The sequence below is a fragment of the Mustelus asterias genome, chromosome 25 (genome assembly GCF_964213995.1).
Source record: "Mustelus asterias chromosome 25, sMusAst1.hap1.1, whole genome shotgun sequence".
Lineage (NCBI taxonomy): Eukaryota > Metazoa > Chordata > Chondrichthyes > Carcharhiniformes > Triakidae > Mustelus > Mustelus asterias.
Window position 1 is genome coordinate 17,159,134 of NC_135825.1, and position 26,346 is coordinate 17,185,479.

Here is a 26,346-nt window from a genome sequence, read left to right on the forward strand (position 1 = left end):
TATTTGTTAAGTTGTTTACTGGTGTGACTGTTAACATCTTATAATGTTGAGTTCATTCTCTATAATTGCCAAGAGTTTAGACATTTCGTTTTTGTGTTAATAGTTAATGGCCTAAGTCTTCTTCGCACAGTTTATTGCACAGGTACTGGGTGGACTTTGGGTTCAATGGAACGGGTCATTGCAAATAGCTGGCAAGGGGATAGTGGCTTCCAGCATGAGGTAGAAACAGTGTCTTGACAGCTTAGCTAGCTGGATACTGAATCAAGGCCTCCTTAGTGTCTCTGCCTCTCTGAAGGTTCCAGAGGCCTGCTTCTATGTCTTCACCATGTTCTTCCCCATGTTCCTCTTCTGATCCACACTGGAATTATCATCTGCAGCCTGCAGAGCTGCCTTGATACTCTGATTCTCTAGTGAGTTCTCCCCCCGCCCCCCACCCCCGGCCAGAGCCAGACTGCGGAGAGTGCAGCATGCAATGACAAGAAGAGACTTATGCTATGGAGGATACTGCAGTGCTCTCCCTGAACAGTCCAAATATCTGAATCGCATCTTCAGCAGACAAAATGGTCCTCTCTGTCACAATCTTTGTGGCGATGTGACTCCTATTATACTCCCTTCCACTTCTGTCAATGGGTGCCGGAGTGGCATCAGAATCACCTTTTCAATGGATAGACAATGGATAGCTGGAGCAAAGAATAGCATGGGAAGCATGAGAATAGCACAGATAGCATCTGTGTCAGAGAAGGTATGCATCATGGGAGCTGCCAGCGGACCTTCCACAGGCTTGCAGAATCTGTGTCTTATGGTCACAAACTATCTGCACAGCCACGCAATGAAAGCCCTTCCTATTCACAAAAGGTATGCCATTGGCACTTTGGTGGCATATGAGTGAGGTCAATGGCACCCTAGGCGCTGGGAAACCCTGAAATTGCAGCAAAGCCTCTGGATCGCTCAGCCTTGCTGGCCTCATCCATCCAGTAATGAATAAATGTCATGACCCACCTGAGCAGAGCGTCATTGACCAAGTTGCTGCAACTCTGGGCAGCAGGTTAGGACACTCCATACAGAGGCACCACAAATCCCTGGAAAAAAACTGAAGACATAGAAGTTGAGGGCAACTGTGACCTTTACAGTCACTGGAATTGGGGGGGGGGGGGGGGGGGGGGTTGGGGTGGAGAGGGGGGGGTGTCACCCACATAGTTGGGGGCTAATTCTGGCTCTATCATCTGACACATGGATGTTGCAGTCTCTCTGGAAAGGCAGAGCCTCCTTCAGCACTACACCTCTGACACATTGATGCAGCTGGATTGCTGGCAACAGGATTGTGGAATCCTCCGCAGTCCCTTTAACTTTGCACTACCTGTTGGCCCTGCACCCCTGTGCCTGCTTCTCTCTTCCAAAAGATCGCTCCCATCCACGCTGTCTGCAGGCACCTGGCCTCCTCTCCCTCATGCCCCTGTCTTCTTCCTCAGAGGACTTCCCACCAGTGGAGTAAACGATCCCCATCGGTCCACATGGTACATATCCTCCAGGAGTCTTGGAGACAACAATGAGTTTTGAAATGAAGGCTGGTAATGGGTAATGCTCAAAAGAGCAATAAAGCTGTCAAGCTTCACTCAGCAAACTATCTCCTGAACCATTCATATTCACAATGGAAACGCTCTGGACCCATTTTATCCCACCCTTGGATGACATCATGGAGAAAATGGATTGTTTGCCTGCCTATTTGCTGAGCGCGAAATCGCACAGGTGCCATAAAATTTCACTCCATTGACAGTTTAATGACCTTAATTGCTTGTTTAATTGTCGACAGGTGCAATGCCAACATCGGATGACATTGGGGTGCTTGCCCGACATCTCACATAAGGTCAGGTGGTGCCGCATTTAGAGCGTAAACCTCTGGCCCAGGTATGAAGTGTCAAGGTATGACTTCCCACGGATGTCCTCAGAACATGGACTCATGACCAATGCAGAAAGGAAATAGACGAGTGGACAGGGGTTATGTCCTTACCAAAGAGGAAACAAGACATGGTCTTGGCACGTATGCTTCCTAACGAAAAAAGGATCAGGTATTACTGAGTATTTTCTGAGCGAGATGTCAGCTGGACAGTGAGGAAGGTTTGAATAATCTATCAATCTCTATGCGCAAAATGTATAAGAATGATCATCTATTAGTTGAAAACAAATCATGGTCGGCCTTTGATAAATTTAGAAGGTTGGTTGTTTCATAGAAGAATATGTTATGGTGTTATCCACAAGGGCGGAGAAATAAACTGAAGCCCCCAACATTCCCTTCCCTTACTTCCAATAATCAGTGTCGTTGTTTTGGAAGGGTAGATGAGCATGATTATAAGGCCCTTTGAACATGCAGCCAATTTAAAGAAACAGCAGCAGACTTTTGTGAGTTTAAATATAAAGATTATTTAGTTACCCACTCACCCAAAGTCTAAACATTATGGCGGGGTGATGGGGATTCACTACGCCTGTTCACCTCTGGCAGGAGTCCCGATAAATTGCGATTCTCACCACAGTGGGTGGGAACACAATCCTAGGGGTCTATTGATTTTGCATTTGAAGTGAAGTTCAAACAATATTCAGCATGAATTCCATAGAGAGGTGCTATTTGGGTATGTCCATTCAAAACGGGGAGGCCCCCACACAATTCGGAACTTTCCAGAAGCTTGAGAAAGTCAGCATTGAATAAGCAACGGTCATCTGATTCTTGGAAGCTTTCTTGGCTACCTTGTGAGTGTCCATTTTAAAACATAAAAGATGCATCCACAGGAACATAGGCCATAGTCACATTGCTTGGGCCTGTTAATGGACATTTATTCCAACCATCATTTTTCCAACTATCACAACCATCTTCCTTTGTGCCAGATATGATTCAAACAAGAATCATACAACAAGGTGCAGTGAAATGCATTCATTTTGGGTTAAAATTTTGATGTGTCTCACCTTTAGGTCATGATTTTCCAGCTCACCCCCCCACCCAACAAGGCGTGTTTTCCAGCAGCAGAGGTGGCTCTCCATTGGCCATTGCTGGGATCTTCCACTCCCGCCGATGTCTACAGGATTTTGCATGGTTCACCCATCCCATAGTCAGGCAATCCGAGGGTGGGTAGGGGTAGCTTTAGGCGGGACGGGAAGATTCCACTGACAGAAAGGGCTTGAAAATCCCGCCCTTAGGAACAAACGCAGCTCCATTTGGTCAGACGCTGCCCCCAATCTGTCTCCCTCATTTCTGTCATAAATCTCATCCACATTATTCTTGCCATGTTAACAGCCTTTATTTTATGGCCCTCCTTGTTCGGGCAATTACAACGTTCTGTGGAAATCGGTCACTATTTTCATCGGCATGGCTGCTTATAATTAAATTGCACGATTTCAGTGGAATATTTCGGGGAAATATTTTGGAACCTATTCCAAACTTGAGGTTTTCTGTGAGGCACGTTGTGTGGTATTGGATTTCTGTCAGGATCCACCCAAGATCAGGTAGGCAACTCATCCAAAAAAAAATTAAATATTGTCTTTTTTTTCAGGGAGAAGCATTAACTGGCCAAACGGTATCTTTTGCTTCTGGCAAACAAAAACAAATGTTTCAAAGGAAAACTGAACAGAATGGCTCCACCTCAGCATTGCCTGGGGCTCGACATTTTAAGTACCAGCTTAGGCCATAAAAATTTACTCTTGGCCTTCGTACAGCATTTATCACTTCCATATGATTAGAGGCACTGTTATTTAGCGAGCCACCTCCACACAAATTGAGGTTGTGAGAATAAAGACCCTGAAAGGCATTTTATTTTTTTTACCTTCACTGGTCTAAGAGGAACCTTGGTCCCTAAGCCACTCCTGAATGGACTAAATCCGCAGGCTTGGTCTAATCCATAAACCTGACATTCTGAAGATCAAATTTCAGAGCCACCAGGTATGCAATATCGTTTGTAATTTTCTTTTAACAAGAGGTTAAGCTACCTTATTTATGTTAGTGACTTAACAACCCGTCCACCCCAGTCTATTAAAGACGGCAGTCATACTTAATGCTTAACCAAAGAATATTCCTCTTGTGCAATTAGGTGCTTTTGCTACCATGTAATTTGAATATTAATAAGTGGCCGTAGTCATGTCTATATTTCACTCATGAATGTTTCTTCAATCCCATTTTCACTAGCGGGAGAATGAATGATCGGAGGACTTTTAACTTTAAGATAATTTGCAAAGGAAAAAAAGATGAGAAAGAGAGATGGGTCGATTTTGATTTTTACCCAACATGGTGTTGTGATCAGGAATGAGAGGGGGTGGAAGGCAATTTGATAGTAACTTTCAAAGGGGGATTGGATATATACTTGAGAAAGAAAATAAGACGCAGGATTATGGGGAAAGGGCAGAGTTGTGGGGCAAATTGGACAGCTGTTTCAGAGAGTTGAGGCAGGTACAGTTAGCCAGATAGCCTCCTGCTGTGCTATATGATTCTATGAGGAAAGGGTTAGGCAATTAAACAATGAATGGAGCACTAATTGATTTTGGTGCATGGTGAGAATTGTCTTGTTTCACGTGTATTGTCTAAATGTGCATCGGGTCTGGAACTCTTTGTTGGCAATGTGTCATCTGATCTTTAGGTAACTAAGTTTTCATCCATTAGAAATTTTGGGATGCTTTTAGTCCTTTTTTATACTCTCCGGTTCAGTGCATTAAGGTAATGGAACAGCATATTACAATGGAAGGTGAGGAACAAGGTGGCTTATAGACAGCAAGATCACAAGAAAAACTGGAGTCTAACTTGGGGCAAAGGTTTCCTCTATGAATTAAGTGTATTAAATTCATAAATCTGTTCCTTCTGTGAACGCATGTATGAGTTTAGACAGTAAACAGAAGAAATCTTATTAGCTGAATACAAGGAGCATACTTATATTATTTGGCCTGTCTACATTTCATTATGCTGTGTGTTTTATTTTTGACTCTCGGTTTTCCTTCTGCATACAGTTCTCTCGGTTGATCCCTGGCATAAAGGAGTTGTCTTATGAGGAAAGGTTGGATACATTCGGCTTGTATCCATTTGAATTAAGAAGAGTTGAGGCATATAATATCCTGAGGGGACTTGACAGGGTGAATGCTGAAAGGATGTTTCCCCCTATGGGAGAGATTAGAACTGGGGCACACAGTTTAAAAATAAGTGGTCTCTGATTTAAGATGGAAATTAGAAGACATTTTTTCCCCTCTAAGAGTCATTCGTCTGTTGAATTCTCTTTCCCAGAGAGCAGTGGAAACAGGGACATTGAGTATTCTTAATGCTGAATTAGATAGATTCCTGACTGAGTAAGGAGTCAAAGGGTATGGGGTGAGAGGTCTCAAGCAGATCCGCTATGATCTTATCATAAAGTGGAGCAGACTCGTGGGGCTGAATGACCTATACCTGCTCCTAATTCATATGTTTGTGAATGAATGTTCATACGATACACAGAGATGTGCTGCAGATTAAGACGGAACTTATAATGCTTAGGGACTCCATATTTTGCATCTAGAGTAGGACATTTTTGGTTAGATTGAGATTCCTAAGCAATTCTGCTGACTCGCAGGTAATTTTCAGTGTTGATCATCGTGTCACGGGCAGCACGGATGGCATAGTGGTTAGCACTGCAGAAAAGGAGATATCCTCTCCTTTGAGGGGTTTGGTGGTAATACGGGAATGAATTCCCACAGCGGTTTCCTGCTTGTCTGCTCTAACTTGAACGGAAGAACTGTGAGAATCCTGGGAAAACGATGTAAATTCAGACAAGCGGTAGGACCACCAATTGAAACCCATTGTCTAAGAATTTTTCTTATCGGGGTACAGATTCCGAAAACTCCCTCCTAAAAATGTATTTCATACCCAACCCAAGAATTAACTACTAAAGGAGAATTGATCTTGGCCCCACATTTAGAGCAACTTTCCAATTTAAAAATGCAGCTACTTTTAGACAGGAATAAAGATATTTTAGTCACAAATAAACACTGACTACACTGGTACATAGATCAGCATCTAATATTTAAAAAGGAAATGTGTTTGAATAGGCCAGCATTATTTCTGGAAGGAGGTTCAAGTGTTACAGTATGGGAGTATTATCCCAATAATAGGCCTGTTCGGAGTTCTTACTGTGGGCAGAAGTGGGCACACTGCAGATACTTTGTGGCTAACACATACCGTTGCTGTCTAGACTGCACACTGGAGCACTATTAGATGTTTTGACTAAGCAAGTAGTTATTTTTAGTGAAGTATGTTTTCAGCCTACTGAATGGAACAATACACAACCATGAGGTGGACAGACAAAGCAAAAGCTTTGCCAAGAAACTGAAGACTCGTATAACTTGTTCAACAAACGCTCAGGATCATAGAATCCCTACAGTGGAGAAGAAGCCATTCAGTCCATCAAGTCTGCACCAGCTCTCTGACAGAGCATGTTGCCCAGGCCATAACTCCCCACCCTATCCCTGTAACACCACACATTCCCCATGGCCAATCCATCTAACCTGCAGCTCTTGGGACACTAAGGGGCAATTTAACACGGCCAATCCACCTATCCTGCACATCTTTGCAGTGTGGGAGGAAACAAGAGCACCTGGAGGAAACCCACACAGACACGGGGAGAAAATGCAAACTCCACACAGAGAGTCACCCAAAGCTGGAATTGAACCCGGGTCCCTGTGAGGCAGCACTGCTAGTCACTGTGCCACCGTGCCGCCCTAGTTTTAATGCTGCTAGTTTTAACACTGCCACTTTTCCAGAATAATGCATAACAAAAATGTCTGCGTTGGTTTTCTCCTTGTGCTCCAGTTTCCTCCCAGAGTTCAATTCTGGTTGTCACACTACCAAAAGGATGTAGAGGCTTTGGAGAGGGTACAGAAAAGATTTACCGGGATGTTGCCTGGTATGGAGGGCATTAGCTATGAGGAGAGGTTGGAGAAACTTGGTTTGTTGTAACTGGAACAACGGAGGTTGAGGGGACAACCTGATAGAAGTCTACAAGATTATGAGGGGCATGGACAGAGTGGATAGTCAGAAGCTTTTTCCCAGGGTGGAAGAGTCTATTACTAGGTTTAAGGTATGAGGGGCAAGATTTAAAGACGATGTACAAGGAAAGTTTTTTACACAGAAGGTGGTGGGTGCTTGAAACTCGGTGCCGGGGGAGGTGGTGGAAGCGGATATGATAGTGACTTTTAAGGGGCACCTTGACAAACACATGAATAGGATGGGAATAGAGGCACATGGTCCCCGGAAGGGTAGGGGTTTTTAGTTCAGTCGGGCAGCATGGTCGGTGCAGGCTTGGAGGGCCAAAAGGCCTGTTCCTGTGCTGTAATTTTCTTTGTTCTTTGCTCCAAAAAGAAGGTAGAGAGAAAACAGGGAATTATAGACCAGTAAGCCTAACATCGGTAGTGGGGAAAAGTCTCAAATCCATTGTCAAGGACTTTATAGCGGAGCATTTAGAAAGCAGTGGCAGGATCAGACAGAGTTAGTGTAAATTTATGAAGGGGAAATCATGCTTGACAAATCTGTTAGAATTCTTTGAAGATGTAACTAGTGGAGTTGACAAGGGGGAGCCAGTCGGTGTGGTATATTTGGACTTTCAAAAAGCGCTTGACAACGTCCCGCACAAGCGATTATCGTGCAAGATTAAAGTGCATGGGATTGGGGGAATTGCATTGAGATGATAGAAAACTGGTTGGCAGAGAGGAAACAGAGTAGGAATTAATGGGCCTTTTCGAATGGGCGGGCAGTAACTACTGGGGTGCCACAGGGATCAGTGCTGGGACCCCAACTATATAATATATGTTAATGATTTGGATGAGGGAACAAACTCAAACATCTCAAAGTTTGCAGATGATCCCAAGGTGGGTGAAGGGTGAACTGTAATGAGGATGCAGAGACCCTTCAGCATGATCTGGACAGGTTGGATGAGTGGGCAAATCAATTGCAGATGCAGTATAATTTGGATAAATGTGAGGTTATTCACTTTGGAAGCAAAAACAAGAAGGCAGATTACTACCTGAATGGCTGTAAATTGGGAGAGGGAAGTGTACAGCAGGACCTGGGTGTCCTTGTGCACCAGTCGCTGAAGATAAGAATGCAGGTGCAACAGGCGGTAAAGAAGGCAAATGATTAGTTTGCCTCCAATGTGAGAGGTTTCAAGTACAGGAGCAGGGATGTGTTGTTGCAATTATACAGGGCCTTGATGAGGCCACATCGAGAATATTGTGTGCAGTTTTGGTCTCCTTTTCTGAGGAAGGAGGTTCTTGCTCTCGAGGGAGTGCAGCAAAGGTTTACCAGGCTGATTCCGGGGATGGCGAGATTGATGTCTGAGGATAGATTGACTAAATTGGGATTATTTTTGCTGGAGTTCAGATGAATGAGGGGGGATCTCATAGAGACTTATACAATTCTAACAGGACTAGACAGGGTAGATGCAAGGAGAATGTTCCCGATGGTGGGGGAGTCCAAACCCAGGGGTCACAGTCTGAGGATTCAGGGTAGTCCACTTAGGACGGAGGTGAGGAGACATTTCTTCACCCAAAGAGTGGTGAGCCTGTGGAATTCATTACCACAGGAAGTAGTTGATGCCAAAATATAGAATGTATTCAAGAGGTAGCTAGATATAGCACTTGGGGCGAATGGGATCAAAGGTTATGGGGACAAAGCAGGGTTAGTCTATTGAGTTGGATGGTCAGCCATGATCGTGATGAATAACGGAGCAGGCTCGAAGGGCCAAATGGCCTCTTCCTGCTCCTATCTTCTATGTTTCTATGGTTTTATGACAATGGGGGGAATTTTCCGATCCCGCCCACCTTGGGAATTGTGGCGGGTCGGTGTTGAACTATGCAAAGGGCTGTTGACCTCAGGCAGGATTTTCCAGTTTTGGGGCGAGCACAGCTAGAAAATCCCACCCTATGTGTTCTTTCTGTGAGCTATTTAATTGGGTTTGTTGCCGCAGTGATGGTTCAAAGGAACGGGCAATTGACAGAATAAGGAATTGCATGTTCAATTGTTATGCTTTCCATGAGGAATATGGTTTCTAGCCCAACTTGTAGTTTCTAAGAACAATTCTAAAAAAGAGCCATAGCTCCTCTTTTGAAAAAGAACCTTTTTTTATGAAATGGTGAATGTTTAAAATGCAAGTCCTTGGATTCCAAAATAATCTTTGAAGAGAAAATTACTTCAAAATAGAAAGGATCATGAGTTTAACTAATAATTCATAGGCGACACAACATTGGATAATGCCTTTGTATCAAGCATATCATTATAGGATTGAGCTTCACAGCTTCCAGCCACTCTTGATCATGAATGCTGCCAATTCTAAATTGGATTTCTCAAGGGAACAACTTTCTACCTGAATGTCCCTGCTTCATTGAGACGGAAAAAGAGAATTTAATCAACAGTGCCCCATTCCCTGCCAATATCTCAGCCAAGAGTTTAACAAATCTCTTCCAAGTCCTCTGTGAGTGAATTTGAAGGGAATCCAAAAAAAATGTGAACATTGATTTAGCTGAATGAAGCGTATGGTAAAACCTAAACCGCAGGGACAAAAATTGGTGGATCCTTAAATATCAAGTGTTTCCATAGAAGGTACAGCGTAGAAACAGGCCATTTGTCCATCAGGTTCATACTTGCCTTGCTGCTCCAGACCAGTCTCCCCAACTCCCTCATCTGAACGATCGATGTTTTAGGTCAATGTGAGGTCTTGTGATGCTTGATTAGGAAAATTACAGTTGGATCACCTCAGTGATAGCTCCCGCGGCTAAGCAAAAACTTAGCTTGCTCTGTAGCATTCATATTACTCCACGCTCCTCTGTGTTACTGTACAGAACTGTGCAAAATTGTATTTATATTAATTGAACTCAAAATATTGCAAATGAGGGTTGCTCAGTCTTGAAGTAGATGCGACCTCAGTTGAGAACTCTCACTCAAGAATCAAGTGAGATTATAAATGGAAAACCGCATCCAATAAAATGAATAAAAACTGAGACTGGAATTTTCCTGTCCTGTCCACCATGGGAATCGTAGCGGGTGAGGTGGGGGGCAGACCATACAAAGGCCCGTTGACTTCGGATGGGATTTTCCGGTCTTGGGGTGAGCGCGGTCGGAATTTCCCACCCTGAGTGTTCCGAAGAAGAGTCACATTGGACTCACAAGGCTAACTCTGTTTCTCTCTCCATAGATGTTGCCAGACCTGCTGAGTTTTTCCAGCCCTTTCTGTTTTTTATCAGATCTCCAGCATCTCTTTGAGCTTCAGTAAAACTAATTTCTCTGAAATGAATTATTTCCCCATAGCCTCATTTGTCAGATGGTCTCTTTTATCTTCTGCTGCTTTTCTCCTTGTTCTTGCAAAGTTTTGATACCCCTCCTGCACAAAAGTTTGGGCTGACATTAAACTAAATAATCATTTCACTTCTGACGAAGGGTCACCCAGACACGAAACATTGGCTCTCTTCTCTCTCCACAGATAGAAACATAGAAACCCTACAGTGCAGAAGGAGGCCATTTTGCCCATTTGGCTTTGTCAAAGGGTCATCTGGACTCGAAACGTCAGCTCTTTTCTCTCCTTACAGATGCTGCCAGACCTGCTGAGATTTTCCAGCATTTTCTCTTTGGTTTCAGATTCCAGCATCCGCCGTAATTTGCTTTTATTTTATTTAGGCCATTTGGCCCATTGAGTCTGCACCGACAACCCACCCAGTCCCTATCCCTGTAGCCCCACTTATTTACCCTGCGAATCCCCGTGACTGTAAGGGTCAATTTAGCCAATCAACCTAACTCACACATCATTGGACTGTGGGAGGAAACCGAAGCACCCGAAGTAAACACACGCAGACACGGGGAGGCCATGCAAACGACACACGGACAGTGACCCAAGCCGGGAATCGAACCCGGGTCCCTGGCGCTGTGAGGCAGAAGTGCTAACCACTGTGCCACTGTGCCACCCCAACTGTCAGAACTGCTGAGATTCTCCAGCATTTTCTGTTTTTTGTTTCAGATTCCAGCATCCCCAGTATTTTGCTTTTATTATAATCATTTCATTATTGCACTCCTATGTTCCCACTGTTCTGCAAATGCAGCATCACATATCTGTGAACATTCATTGAATAATGAACAATGCATCACACAATAATGCCTGTACAAACCTGCCTTACTAACAGAAGTAAAATCCTGTGATTCCCTTTAACTACAGGCTCCATCTTAAAGTTAATGATGCGCCAACACTGGTTTGACAATCTGTTTATCCTGTGGAGAGTAATGTTTGTTAGAAATATGGAAATAAGACAAGTGTGTGTGATTTTACAACTATCAGCCCCATTGAGTTGTTATGTGACAATTACTTTCACACAAGGGATAACTTCATTTTTACTTTGCATACATTGAATATAGATTTGATCTGATTTATTATTGTCACATGTATTAGTAGACAGTGAAAAGTATTGTTCCTTACATGCTATACAAATAAAGCATACCGTTAATATATAAGGAAAGGAGAGACTGCAGAATGTAGTGTTACAGTCATAGCTAGGGTGTGGAGAAAGATCAACTTGGTGCGAGGTAGGTCTATTCAAAAGTCTGATGGCAGCAGGGAAGAAGCTGTTCTTAAGTCGGTTGGGACATGACCTCAGACTTTTGTATCTTTTTCCCGATGGAAGAAAGTGGAAGAGAGTATGTCTGGGGTGCGTGGGTCCTTAAATATGCTGGCTGCTTTACCGAGGCAGCGGGAAGTGTAGACAGAGGTGTAGGCCACCTTCAGGTAGATTGCTTTCCCTCATCTTTCAACTCACAGAGTCTTTGCTCCATAGCTTGCTAGGAGTTCGAGTTGATAACTGAGTGTCTAGGGCAATGGGGCAATTGGGAGTCCGGAACCAATCGGGAATCTTGAATGAAATTTAAGGATTGAGAAATAAACTGGGAATATGGAGATGGAGTGTGAACTAAGGTCAAATCGGCTGCAAAAGGCAAAATGAAGGGAGAGGTGGGATGGGCGGCATGGTAGCACAGTGGTTAGCACTGCTGCTTCACAGCTCCAGGGACCTGGGTTCGATTCCCGGCTTGGGTCACTGTCTGTGTGGAGTTTGCACATTCTTCTCATGGCTGCGTGGGTTTCTTCCGGGTGCTCCAGTTTCCTCCCACAGTCCAAAGATGTGCGGGTTAGGTTGATTGGCCATGCTAAAAATTGCCCTTAGTGTCCTGAGATGCGTAGGTTAGAGGGATTAGTGGGTAAATATGTAGGGATATGGGGGTAGGGCCTGGGTGGGATTGTGGTCAGTGCATACTCGATGGGCCGAATGGCCTCAGGGTTTCTATGATTTCTTCTTCTATGAGTCACTTGTGGGTAATTAAAACCACTCAAAGTAATGTTGGACTGCAATCAACTCACCCTTTTCTGAGTTTCACCAGGGTGGGATTGAAGGTGAGAGGGGAACCTTGTGCAGCAGTGGGTAAAGCATCTAAATATGATATGATTTAATACACTGATGATTTAATCAGTCATCCTGTCTTTAAAAGAAAGGGCTCCTGATTCCTCACCTGCCAGCAACTCGCCAGGTTCACTGATGTGATATCAGATTGGGAAGAACTCCTTCAGTGGAGCTGAAAGGCTGGGAAGCCTTTTTCAGTGAAACTGAAGATCTCCAGCCATGGCTAGGTGAGAGGCTGTTACTTCTAGCACTCCTTCCCTGATAGAGTGCTTTCACTGCTTGGTCGGTGATTCCCAACTTCGCTCTTCTTCGGTGATACTTCCTTGCCACCGGCCTTCACCATGGCATGGAAGCAACTTCTGCAGCTCCAACTTTCACCTCTCACAAGGGGCAAAAACAGAAACCACGACGCCACCATTAACACCAGCAGCGGCAGGAGCTATACTAGCAATGGCACCAGCTGTCTTCTCATCAGTCACATGCTCTTCCACAGAGGATGGCCACTGAGATCCAACTAGAAGGAGAAAAGAACCCCAACAAAGGGTCAACAGGCAGAGGATCTGATCTCCTTTTGTATCATGCATAAAAACAACCACCACCCTGCCAAAGGCTGTACAAATGCCATAGGTTCAAGGAGTACTTTGTACTGTCAGGGATCAGATCAGCAACTCCACGGTATATTACAAACTTAGCCTAGACCCTAACTTTTTATGATTTTGGCATTAGTGTGAGGGTATAGTGTTTCACTCCAGGTGTGATTCTATTGACCCACTAGGATGCTCTTATTCAAAAAAACTTCATTTAACAATAAAGTTAGAATATAACAAAAAGAATTAGCATAACTTATACCAATTGAAATACTTAAACATTACAATATAATGTATAATTCTTAATTGCTATCTATCTCTATAGTTCCAATTTAAGCATTATCCCCACAGACGTAAACACCTCTTTCGAATCAGTTAGCAAAAAACACAGGTTTACATGGGGTGCTGGTTTTCCAGCCTTTTAACACCTCCGGACAGTGATGCAGAGAGACCCCTGTCTTCTCACTCCCACACAGCAGCCTCCAGAGAAAGATCTATGTTCAAATTGCAGAATTTCAGAGAAAGAGGCCCATTTTTTGAAAGGTCCCAGACTTCAATCTCCAGAGAGAGAGAGAGAGAGAGACAGAAACAGAGCTACTGCACTGTAAAAATTTGAAACAGCAACAAGCTGCTTGTTTCTCTCTGTAAGCCTTGCTCCTGTCAATCAAACTAACTAAACCCTACTTTTAAAAACCCCAGGGAAAAATACTAAAATAGCAAAACTGCAGTAGCCCAGATGAAAACAAACACTCCAACAACTCGGATAGATACTGCTTCTGCATGCTCAGCATGTGTGCTGCCGGTTGTGGCACCGGGTAAATAGAACTGATTTCAGAACAAAAGTCCTTCACAAGAAACAAGACATAAATACATTTCTTAAAGGCACAGTATCGTCACATTGCCAAGGGAAAAATAACATAGTTCATGTGATTTTTTTCCTGATATTATTCCTTTTGGTTCCCCTGACAGATCACTGAGCAACTGAGCCATGTTGTACAGGAGGGATCTCAAATTTGATCTCCTGTCTGTGGAAGATAATTAACTTCAATGTCCCTGGTTTAGGGAGGGGAGAAAAAGCCAAGGTTTCTAATTGTTTTCCAACGGCCCTTGGTTTAACTCTAATGTTCTCTGCTCATGTTTATTCACATATGAATAATGGTCAAATACCCAAAGTATTGAAGGACATTCAGCATCATTCGGGATGAATTCCATTGTAAGGTTTCCTCAGGAACAAGAGATGGGGGTAGGGGAGCAAGGGGAAAACAACTCACAATGGAAAATATGGGCCTACTCTATTGTTGGCTTCTATTTTATTTTTTGTGTATCAGCAGTGCCTTATTTCATTTCTCCCTTCTAAGATTCTCCTTGCCCTCATTACTCTTCTATATGCCTTTTGTATCTCCGAATCCAATGGATAGATTGGCACTTTGAGTATGGGTGGAAAACTTGCATAATTTACCCTTGATTTCCCTATCATGAGATGCTGCCTGTTCTTCATCACCACTAAGGTTAAAAATCTACTGCCTCGTTTGATTACTTCTTGAGGTTCCCCTCCCACATGTTGCTGTCTTTAATCGCACAGTTTTCCAATCATTCCTTCCCTCTCACTCAGTTTTCCAATCATTCCTTCCCTCTCACTCACAGTTTTCCAATCATTCTTTTCCCACCCAACCCACAGTTTTCCAATCATTCCTTCGCCTGCACCTCCTGCCCCCCCCCCCCCCACCATCTTGTGAGTGTCTTAGTCCAGTCGCAATGATGTCTTACTCCTTCATGTCTGTGGAAGATAAACAAAAAACTAGGATATATATGGATAACCAGGATAAAAATGGAAGAAAATGTACTTTAAAAAAAAATAAACTTCAATATTTGAATGACTCCTTTTCCTTTGCTGAATGGTACAGTGTGAGGAAATCAAACTGGGTTCCATTAATAGAATTAAACGGAGATCCAAAAATGGTTCCTTTATTCTGTCAAAATAACATGAAGCCCTCAAATTGTGCTGTCTTGTGGTTAGGAAATTATAGATGTCAATGTGAGCAGTCATAGTGTTAGTTGTGTTAAACTACTGACCGAAGTAAAAACTAATCAGCAATTACAGACACAGAAATGTATGATTTACATTTGGTGTTTCTCTTGTATTATAATTTAAAGACCACAAATGTTAATTTGAGGTTAAATTCTCCAAACCAATCATGTTTCTCAGACAGTATAAACATTGTTTACTTGGAATAACTAGACATTTAGATTGTTCATTCACAAGGGAACTTCGAAATATACTATATAATTTCCAGGAGGTGCTTTGTAATTTGAAGTGTGAACAATGAAGAGTTATAGATTATCTAAAACAGTGACTCTACTATCGAAAAAAGCAAATTACTGCGGATGCTGGAATCTGAAACCAAAAGAGAAAACGCTGGAAAATCTCAGCAGGTCTGGCAGCATCTGTAAGGAGAGAAAAGAGCTGACGTTTCGAGTTCAGATGACCCTTTGTCAAAGCTTTGATTGCCAGATCTGCTGAGATTTTCCAGCAACTCTACTGTAGAAAGATTCAAGCCCTTTCCCACCTCACATCAATCAATTGTGATACAGGATGTCTACCAGTTACTGAGTCACAAGTTCCCAAGTTATTGGGAGAGCATGGTGGCACAGTGGTTAGCACTGCTGCCTCACAGCACCAGGGACCTGGGTTCAATTCCTGGCTTGGGTCACTGCCTGTGGAGTTTGCACGTTCTCACTGTGTCTCTGTATGTTTCCTCGGGGTACCCCAGTTTCATCCCACAGTCCACAGATGTGCAGGTTAGGTGCCTTGGCCATGCTAAATTCTCCCTCAGTGTACAAGAATAGGTACCGGAGTGTGACGACTAAGGGATTTTCACGGCAATTTCATTGCAGTGTGAATGTAAGCCTACTTGTGACTAATAAATAAACTTTACTTTAGTGTGTATGAGAGGGGAGGCAGTGTTGTAGTGATATTGTCACTGGACTAGTAATCCAGCGACCCGGGTAATGCTCTGGGGGCCTGGGTTCGAATCCCACTATGGGAGATGGTGAAATTTGAATTCAATAAAAATGTGGAATTAAAAGTCTAATGAAGAGCATAAAACCATTGTCAGTTCATAGCCTTTAGGGAATGAAATCTGCTGTTATTACCTGATCTGGCCTACATGTGATTCCAGACCCATAGCAATGTGGCTGACTCTTAAATGCCAGCAGGGATGGGCAATAAATGTTGGTCCAACCAACGATGCTCATATCCCATGAATGAAGAATATTTAAAAACAATCAATTATGCTGCAGGACTTCTACCAGTTACTCAGTCATGACTTCCCAAGTTTTGTGTATGACTGCAAATTTGTTCTTCTATTACTTTTGTTATGCACAGGAGCATCTTGATTGCATTAAGCCACACTTCTTGCATAATTTCAACATTCATGTTGATTCAAAAAAATTAATGTCTTACCTGGAGGTAATAGGTGTCTGCCATCGAGCTAAGGGACTTAAATTGTTCACTGCCATCATCTTGGTGTTTCCAAACCAAACCACGGCAAGAGGCGTGATTTAAGTAGCGTCTGAAAGTTCATAAGCGCTAGCTTTTAGTACAGCCACTCATATGGAGTGTTGTCTTCTCTGGGAGTGAGAATGACTCTGAAGAAAGGGAGTGAGAGTTAGGAGGATGACAGCTTTTGAAATGTGGGTAATGATGGAGGATGCTTCCAATCAGCCGGATAGAGTGAAAGACAAATGATTGGGTTAGATCAAGAATCAAAATCGTTGCTAAGTACAATTAAAGAGAGAAAAATAGTCAAGTAGGTACATTGGCTGAAGGAAAAATTGAGAGTTAAAACAAAAGAGGAGGGAGAAAGCTCAGGTGGGCGTATAACATTGAGACCTGGACAGAGGGAGGGGTGAAGGAAGCTAGAAGTGAAGCAAAGCAATATCAATGGCCCCACTAAGGATATGGCGAAATTCAACAAATGGAAATCCGCCAATAATGAAGATTATTTTGAATGATGTTCAGATCAACAGCAAAGAAAAGCCTTGGGAGCGGGAGCACTTCCCCGTTTTTAGCATCCAAACTGGTCAATCAAGCACTCCCAAATGACAACAGAATGAATATTCCTCTATTCTGTTTCATTGCTGTGATTTAGGCCTGTAGTAATTCAGCCAAATGCTGGTTTCCCGTCACCAATGACCTTTATTGTGCACCAATGGAAATGGTCATGCCTGTGGCTTGCAGTTGGGTAGTCTTCATCTTGGACCTACAGTCCGGGTAAAGTAACGGATTTACAAAACACTGCTGACCACTTCCTAATGGGTAAGCCTCCACCCGCTCAATAAGGCAACTTGTACTCCACGAAGCCCATGGGGAGATCTATTGAACTTCCACCATGACCTTCATGGCCATCATAACATCCCCTCCCCCTTGATATCCACATTCTCCAAGTACTCCAACTGCAAGGAAGTCCTTTCCATTGCTTGGAGCTTGGTCGGAGGACCATCAAAGGCGGGGCTGGGTCAGACAGTGTAAACCGAACAGAGGAACTTCTTTCGCAGTCGCAGGATTACTGATGCAAGTTCCTCCTCAGGTTCTGTTTCAGGCTTCATCTCTGAGTCCATACCTTAACTATCAAGAGGGGCTAATGTGGAGTCAGCTTTGAGCTGAGGGTTGGCACTGGCAGTGGCTATCCCCATGGCTGGGGGTGGGGCTTCTTGGGTGGGGACTCCCTAGTTCTGCAATGGTCCAAGTGCTTTTTTAGAGTTTTACCCTGATCTTTGATCTTGTATGATACTGGTCCTGTTTTCTCCATAACAATCCCAGGGACCAATCTGGGACAATCTCGGAAGTTCCTCACGTGAATCAGATCACCCAATTTAAATGATCTTTCTGTCCTTGTAGAATCGTAAATTCCTTTTTTGGTTTTCCTGTTGGGACTCCACCCTCCCCGCCAAGTTTGGGAATAGCAGGCTCAATCTGGTACAAAGCCATCATCCCATCAACTGCTCTGCTGGAGCCACAGCTGTTGAGGTGTGCGGTGTGGTCCTGTAATCGAACAAAAATGGTGCCAGTTTAATCTCCATGGATGCCCCCAATTTCATGCCATTTTTGAAGGGTTGAACCGCCCACTCTGCCAGTCCACCTGAGGACAGGTGATAAGGTGCAGTCCAGACGTGCTGGATACCATTGGAGAGCACGAAGTTCTGGAAATCACCGCGAATGCCTTTATCGGAAAACAAGGCTTCTGGTGTTCCAAGTATAGTAAAGTTTTGTCACAATTTTTAAATCGGAGCCTGAGTCGTCATGGAGTTCATGCGCTGAACCTCCAATCACTTGGAGTGTGCATCCACCATGCTTACAAACATGAAACCCATAAAGGGGCCCACAAAGTCCACATGTACTTGCACCCATGGCCTGCCAGGCCACTCCATGGGTGTAGGAAGGCCGAAGGTGGGAGTTTTTGATTTTCCTGGCACAAGGCACATCGCTTTACCAAGTCTATGTTGTTGGAATCAAGACCGGGCCTCTAGACTTAAGACCATAAGATAAGGAGCAGAATTAGGCCATTTGGCCCATCGGGTCTGCTCTGCTGCCATTCAATCATGGCTGATACGATTCACATCCTGTAACCCTTGATCCCCTTATTGATCAAGAACCTACCTATCTCTGTCTTAAAGACACTCACTGACGTGGCCTCCACAGCCCTCTGTGGCACTGAGTTCCACAGATTCACCACCCTCTGGCTGAAGAAGTTCCGTTAATATTAGACATCGTCCTGGGGGCAGAACACTCAGGACCCCCAAAGAATGATCCTGTCCTCCACACTAAGTTCGGATTTCTTAATGAGGTAGAGTTTTATTTCTTTGGAGGGTGGTCCTTGGAATCCGCCGTATTGGATCATGTGCCTTATTTTGGATAAGGTTAGACCTTGTTGGGTCCAGGCTTTAACCTGCCTTGCTGACACTGGCAAGGTCTTCTGAATCATCACAACATCTTCTAATGCTGGTAAAAGAGCCAGGCTTGTGGGCAACTAGAGGTGACTCAGTGCATCAGCATTAGCTATCTAAATCCCAGGGCAGTGTTCCAAAATATATCCATCGGCCACCAAGGCCCAGCGCTGTTTCTGAGTGGAAGCAATGGGAGAAATTGCTTAGTCCTCTTTGAAGAGGCCCAGTAAGGGTTTATGATGAGTAACCATAAAAAAATCTACCATAGACGTATTGACGGAACTTCTTCTCACCAAATACGACCGCTAACCCTTCCTTCTCAATTTGAGAATATCTTCACTCTGCCTCTGAAAGGGTCCTGGAGGCATACGCGATGGGTTTCTCCATCCTGCCATTCCAGCAATGTGATAGCACTGCACCAACCCCATACGGGGAAGCATCACAAGTTAATATAAATTCTAATATAAATTAGCCAGTGAGTTAGAACTGACGTTAAACTTTAGAAAAAGCCTCTGCCCTACAGCTTCCCAAAACTATCTCTGGTATTTTCGTAATACAGCATGCAAGGAGGCCAGCATGGAAGCCAAACTTGGGATAAATTTTCCATAATAATTGGCTAATTCCAGGAAGGATTTTAACCTTGTGGTGTTCCTTGGGGTTGGTACTCCCTTAATGGCCTTTACCTTAACTGCAACTGGATGTAACCCCTTGCCATCTACTCAGCAGCCTAAATAGGCTACTTCAGTCGCTTTGAAAATGCATTTTCCCTCTTCAAGTGAACTCCTGCCCTGGGAAATTGTGGTGCAAAACAATAATGACTTGCATTGATATAGTGCCTTTAACATAAAACATCCCAAGATGCTTCACAGGAGACTAGGAAAAGGAAGGCAGTTGCGTAGTAATATTGTCACTGGACTAGTAATCTAGAAACCAAGGGTAACCAAGGGGACCCGGGTTCGAATCCTGCCATGGAAGATGGCAAAATTTTAATTCAATAAAAAATATTAGAAGTCTAATGATGACCTTGAAACCATTGCTGATTGTTGTAAAAACCTATCTGGTTCACTAATGTCCTTTAGGGAATGAAATCTGCCGTCCTTACCTGGTCTGGCCTACATGTGACTCCAGAGCCACAGCAATGTGGTTGACTCTTAAATGTCCCCAGGGATGGGGAATAAATGTTGGCCCAGCCAACGATGCCCACATCCCATGAATGAAGAAAAAAAATGTTTAATGGAGAAAATTTCTGCTCATCCGGTACTCTATGTCAGACAAGCAGCCTGACTATTATAATGGACAATACTAGCAGCCACAAGAATATAAGAACACGAGGAATAGGAGCAGGAATAGACCATATGGCCCATTTACCTGCTCTGTCATTCAATATGATCTTTAGCTTCAATTTTCCTTTCCCACCCATCTAATTGATTGTCCTTTTCTTCTGAGATGGTGCCCCCATTTTCTAGATTCCACAGAGGAGGAGCAACCTTTCCATGTCTACCCTATCAAGCCCCTTCAGAATCTTGTATGTTTAAATGAGATCATCTTTCATTATTCTGAACTCCAGAGGATAGGCCCAATTTACTCAGACTCTCATTATAGGGTGACCCTCTCATCCCACGATTCAATCTAGTGACTCTTTGCTGCACTGCCTCCATTGCAAGCACATCCTTCATTAAATACGGTGGTCAAAACTCCACACAGTATTCGAGGCATGGTGTAAGCAAAGCCCTGTACAATTGTAGTGAGACTTATTCATGTACTCCAGTCCCCTTGCAGTAAAGACCAACATGCCATTTGCCTTCCTAAGTGCTTGCTGTATCTGCATGCTGAGGTTCTATGTTCCTTACATAAATACACCCCAGTCTTCCTGTACACCAACACTTACAGATTTTAAAACATATTCTGCCTTCTATTCTTACAAAGTGAATAACCTCACACTTCCCCAAATGTTACTCCATCTGCCAATTTGTTTCCCACTTCTGTTACTTATCTTTATCTCTTCACTGCCTCTTTGTATCCTCAGAGCTTGCACTCCCACCTAACTTTCTATCATCAGCAAACTTAGATACATTACTCCCTGATTCAATTCAAAGATGTGCAGGTTAGATGGATTGGCCATGCTAAATTGCCCCTTAGTGTTCAAAGATGTGTAGGTTAGGGGGATTAGCGGGGTAAATGCATGGGGTTACAGGGATTGGGTGGTGGGCCTGGGAAAGATGGTTTGTCAAAGAGTCGGTGCAGACTCCATAGGCCGAATGGCGTCCTTTTGCACCGAAGGAATTCTATGAGTCTTCTTCCAAGTTGCAGACAGTAAATAGATGGGGGTCCAGCCCTTCAACTTGAAAATACCTCATTCAACCATAATCCATGTTTGCTGCTTCTCTGTCCATACTAATATATTACCTCCAAAGCCTATCACCAGAATTTTACCACCCCGCCCGCCGTGGAATCGGAGCGGGCGAGGGGCAGACAACGGAAATGTCCATTGACCTTGGGTGGGAATTTCCGGTCTCACTCGGGCGCCCTAAATTGCACTCCCAACCCAATATGAGTTTCTGCCCCCTGTCAGTAACTTGGCAGTGAATGGAAAGACTGAAACTTGTTGGCAAGTGCCAGGAATTAAATAATACAACCAATTTATTCCGAACAAGCTGGTCTAAATGAGGGCATTAGATTCGACAAACTGTTGGCATTAGAAGTTCCAACTCATCATTTTTGTTTTTATTGTAAACATTCTCACAATCTTAAAATTAGCCCAATCTGTTGTGTGTATCCGTGGGCCGGTACAGGAAGAAGGTAATGAGGAGGGCAGGGGGCATTTGCTGAAATTTGCTTTGCTGCTGGAATAAATTAATCAACGTTCTCAGCATTATTAACGTCTCCAAGTGGAAAAATGGGCTTCTATTTAAAAAATACTATGATTTACATTTTGGAAAATTCTTGACAACCCACGCAGAACAGGCCATGAACAACCTCGTTTACTTTGATTTTCCTGACCCACTCGTTCTGTATTTTTCACTTTGATTCTATTTCTGGGACACTTCTGTTCCATTATCACACTTCCTTGTGCTGACGTTTCAATTGCACCTCCTTTCTCCTGCCTTACCTCACACTGTCACATCACTAACTTACATGTATCATGGCGTTTTTAATGCAGTAAATATCAAGGCATTTCACGAAGAAACAACCAGCAAGCAAGAGGAGGAAGGGAACGTTGGCGAGGTGACCATGAGAAAAGCCAGAGCACTTGAGGAGATTTCTGAGGATGGGGGACACAACGAGTAAGATGGGGCAGTGTTTGGGGAGACAAGTTCTCTGCGCAGATGAGCTAGCTGAAGGGGCGGCAGGGTGGCACAGTGGTTAGCACAGCTGTCTCACAGTGCCAGCAACCCAGGTTCAATTCCAGCTTTGGGTGACTGTCTGTGTGAAGTTTGCACATTCTCCCTTTGCCTGTATGGGTTTCCTCCAGGTGCTCCAGTTTCCTCTCACATGTCCAGCAGTTAAAAGTTTTGATCTTAATGTCTTGGAGAATGGGGAGGTAGTGAACATTGGGGGGGGCAAAAATTGAGGCAGCAAGTGAGTGAAAATTAGGGCAGGACTTTCAAACCGTTTTGTGTTTACATTGGGTAAAGTTTCGGAGGTCAGAAGGAAATCACTGAGGAAGTCAGGCTCGGAGATGGATCTACCTGCCCAAGAAGTATAACTTGGTCTTTAATAAGCTATTGTGTAATTATGCACGCATCCAGTAGAGGGAAGCCTAGTCAAAGGTGCAATATGCACAAAGTCAAGTCTTTGAAAGGTGGCAAGATCCATGCAGTAGATGATATCCCTGATATTGTGTTGCATTTCTTTGGGCTGAACCAGGAACTAAGTAGAAGCTACTGGAGTACTGATGTCCCAGGAGAGGGAAACAAGACACACAAGTTAGAAACAGCTTCCGTTCTTTCGGATGCTGAACCGTGATTGGAGAGAAGCTCTCTTCAGCCACCATGCGAAAAACCAATGTGGGCCTGGATGCATAGAACTCAAGGTCACAGGTGAATCCTCCAGAATTACAAGAAAGAAATCATGGAAATAGAGGATGGAATTTTCCTGTCCTGTCCACTGCGAGAATCGTAGCAGGCGGGACATAAAATTCGGTGGAACATGTAAAGGTCTGTTGACCTCGATGGGTATTTCCGACCTTGGGGTGTGCAGGGCCGGAAAATCCCACCCATGGTGTGCAATTCAGAAGTTGCTCACTCTTGAGCAGGAAGGCCTGATGCAACTTGTATCTGATTTGCAGAGGAGAGAAAATGGTAAGATGAGACCAGCCCTAAACTTCAGAGCTGAATTTCCACAGCTGTTGAGAGGACTAGGAATGCTAAGGGGAACATTCCACACCAGCCTATGTCCTGAAATGAAGCCTGGGTGTGTGTTTACATCAGAAAAGTTCCTCATCCATTCTTTCCAAAATTAAAAAAGGAAAGAAGGTTTCATTTCATGTATGACGGAATCAATGCATTGGTGCTCAGGATGGTCTCAGTTGCAAAACCCAATGGATCAATCAGAATTTGCAGAGATGTTACCCAGCTGAACAAAGCAGTTGAACAGAAAGTTCATCTTATGTCATAGAATCATAGAATCTCTACAGTACAGAAGGAGGCAATTCAGCCCATTGAGGGTGTACTGACCACAATCCCACCCAGGCCCTATTCCCGTAGCCTCACACATTTACCCTGCTAATCCCCTTGACACTCGGGTCAATTTAGCATGGTCAATCAACCCAACCCCGCTCATCTTTAGGCTGTCATCTGTGGATGAGAGTTTAGCTAAATTGAGAAAGAGATTGATCTTCACGGAGCTAGATGCAAATAGTACTTTTTGGCAATTACCCCTTGGTGAAGTGTCTAAGTTGCTCACAACCATTATTACACAATTTGGGAGGTTTTGTTTCAATGGATTACCCTTTGGCCTCCCATCACCACCAGAAATCTTCCAGTGGACAATGTCAAGTGTCCCAGAAGAATTGGATGGAGCTGGATGTCACATGGATGATGTCCTGCTCCATGGATCTCATAGAAATATCATAGAAACCCTACAGTGCAGAAGGAGGCCATTCGGCCCATCGAGTCTGCACCGACCACAATCCCACGCAGGCCCTACCCCCACATATTTACCCGCTAATCCCTCTAACTACGCATCTCAGGGACAATTTTTAACCTGGCCAATCAACCTAACCCGCACATCTTTGGACTGTGGGGGGAAACCGGAGCACCCGGAGGAAACCCACGCAGACACGAGGAGAATGTGCAAACTCCACACAGACAGTGACCCGAGCCGGGAATCAAACCCGGGACCCTGGAGCTGTGAAGCAGCAGTGCTAACCACTGTGCTACCGTGCCGCCCTGCTGAAAGAGAAAATGTCAATAGAGTGTGAACTGTGCTGTGACATCGAGAGGAAGTTTAACATACACAGCAACAAATGCAAATTCCTGCAACTGAATGATCAGGCTCCTTGGGCATATTGTGGGTGCATCCAGCATCAGATTTGATTGACAGAAGTTGAGCAGTCAAAGAATTTCCAGCTTCTTAGAATGTGACTGAGCTCCAGAGACTCATGTGTATGGTTAATCAAGTTGGAAAGATCCTACACAACTGAACTGTCGTCAATGAGCCACTACAACTGTGGAATTCACTCTCCCAAAGTGCGGTGGATACTGGGACAGTGAGTAAATTTAAGGAGGAGTTAGACAGATTTTTAATTGACAATGGGTTGAAGGGTTATGGGAAGAAGGTTGGAAAATGGGAGAATATCAGCCATGATCGAATGGCGGAGCAGACTTGATGGGCTGAATGGCCTAATTCTGCTCCTATGTCTTATGAACTTACATCAGCTATTGCAACAGGACAATACCTGATGCTCAGAGGAAGCACAGCGGAGGTATTTTGAGAAAATCAAACAGATACTGATATCAGCTGATGCTTTAGCTTTCTATGACTGTATAACTACCTACTATCATTGCCGCAGAGACATCTTCTGCATGATTGGGATCTGCACTCCATCAGATGCAGATGGAATGAAAGCATAGACCAGTTTACTACATATCCTGTGCACTGACTGAGACTGAGCGGTGATATATAGTGATAGAGAAAGCAGCATTAGCTGCTATACGGGCTTGCAAGAAGTTTGCAGATTACGTGCTTGGTCTCCACTTCAAGTTAGAGGCAGATCACAAACCCTGACTGATGCTCTTAAATTCTAAGACGTTTTCAAAAAATACCTCCACATCTACAACGATTCAGACTGAGGATAATGAGATTCGTTGCAAAGACAGAGAGTGGAATTTTCCAGCTGCACTCGCCCCAAGACTGGAAAATCCTGCCTGAGGTCAATTGACCTTTGCATGGTCACAGTACAGTGTTCAATTCTGGTCACCACACTACCAAAAGGATGTTGAGGCTTTGGAGAGGGTACAGAAAAGATTTACCAGAATGTTGCCTGGTATAGAGGGCATTAGCTATGAGGAGAGGATGGAGAAACCTGGTTTGTTCTCACTGGAAGTCTACAAAATTATGAGAGGCATGAATGGAATGGATAATCAGAAGCTTTTTACCAGGATGGAAGAGTCAATTACAAGGGGGCACAGGTTTAAGGTGCGAGGGGCAAAGTTTAAAGGAGATGTACGAGACAGGTTTTTTACACAGAGGGTGGTGGGCGCCTGGAACCCGTTGCCGGGGGAGGTAGTGGAAGCGGATATAATAGTGACTTTTAAGGGGCGTCTTGATAAATACATGAATAGGATGGGAATGGAGGGATATGGTTTGCGGAAAGGTAGGGGGTCGGGCAGCATGGTCGGTGCAGGCTTGGAGGGCCGAAGGACCTGTTCCTGTGTTGTAATTTTCTTTGTTCTTTGTTCTTTGTTCTTTGTTCTTGGTCCTGTCCTGCCCATTATGATTCCCGTGGCGGGTGGGGTGGGAAAATTCCACAGTGTGTGCTCTGGGAAAGCAGCAGAATCCAGCAGACGTTTTATCCCCTGTCCCAGTGGCAAGGCCTAAGCAAGGTGATGCAGCCTTAAAGGAGAAACACTTACATCAACAATAGCCATACCTCTGCCATTAACAATGCAACAACTAAATGAAACCAGAGACACACAGGAATCTGATGAAGAATATGTTCAGGTCAGAGAGTGCTGAATCAAAGGATGGCCAGTATAGATGCCAAACAATCCCATTCTTAGACAGTACTACGATGAGAGAGGACACCTTGGTGTAGTTGATGATTTACTCACCTATGATGAAAGATTGGTCGTTCTCATAGGTTGCGATTTTCTGGCCACACTCGCCCCAAAACCGGAAAATCCTGTCCGGGTTCAACGGACCTTTCCACAGTGCACCCCTCGCC

The 26,346-nt window shown here is 44.0% G+C and overlaps 1 protein-coding gene across 1 annotated transcript in view; it reads left to right on the plus strand.

Annotated features, from left to right (window-relative positions):
• The first annotated feature begins 3,753 nt into the window (after window positions 1-3,753).
• LOC144479240 (decorin-like) overlaps window positions 3,754-26,346 on the plus strand; it is a 68,882-nt gene continuing 46,289 nt past the window's right edge. Inside the window, exon 1 of the mRNA XM_078197909.1 lies at window positions 3,754-3,925. The gene's annotated coding sequence lies outside the window, so the exon portion shown is untranslated. The remainder of the gene's footprint in view (window positions 3,926-26,346) is intronic.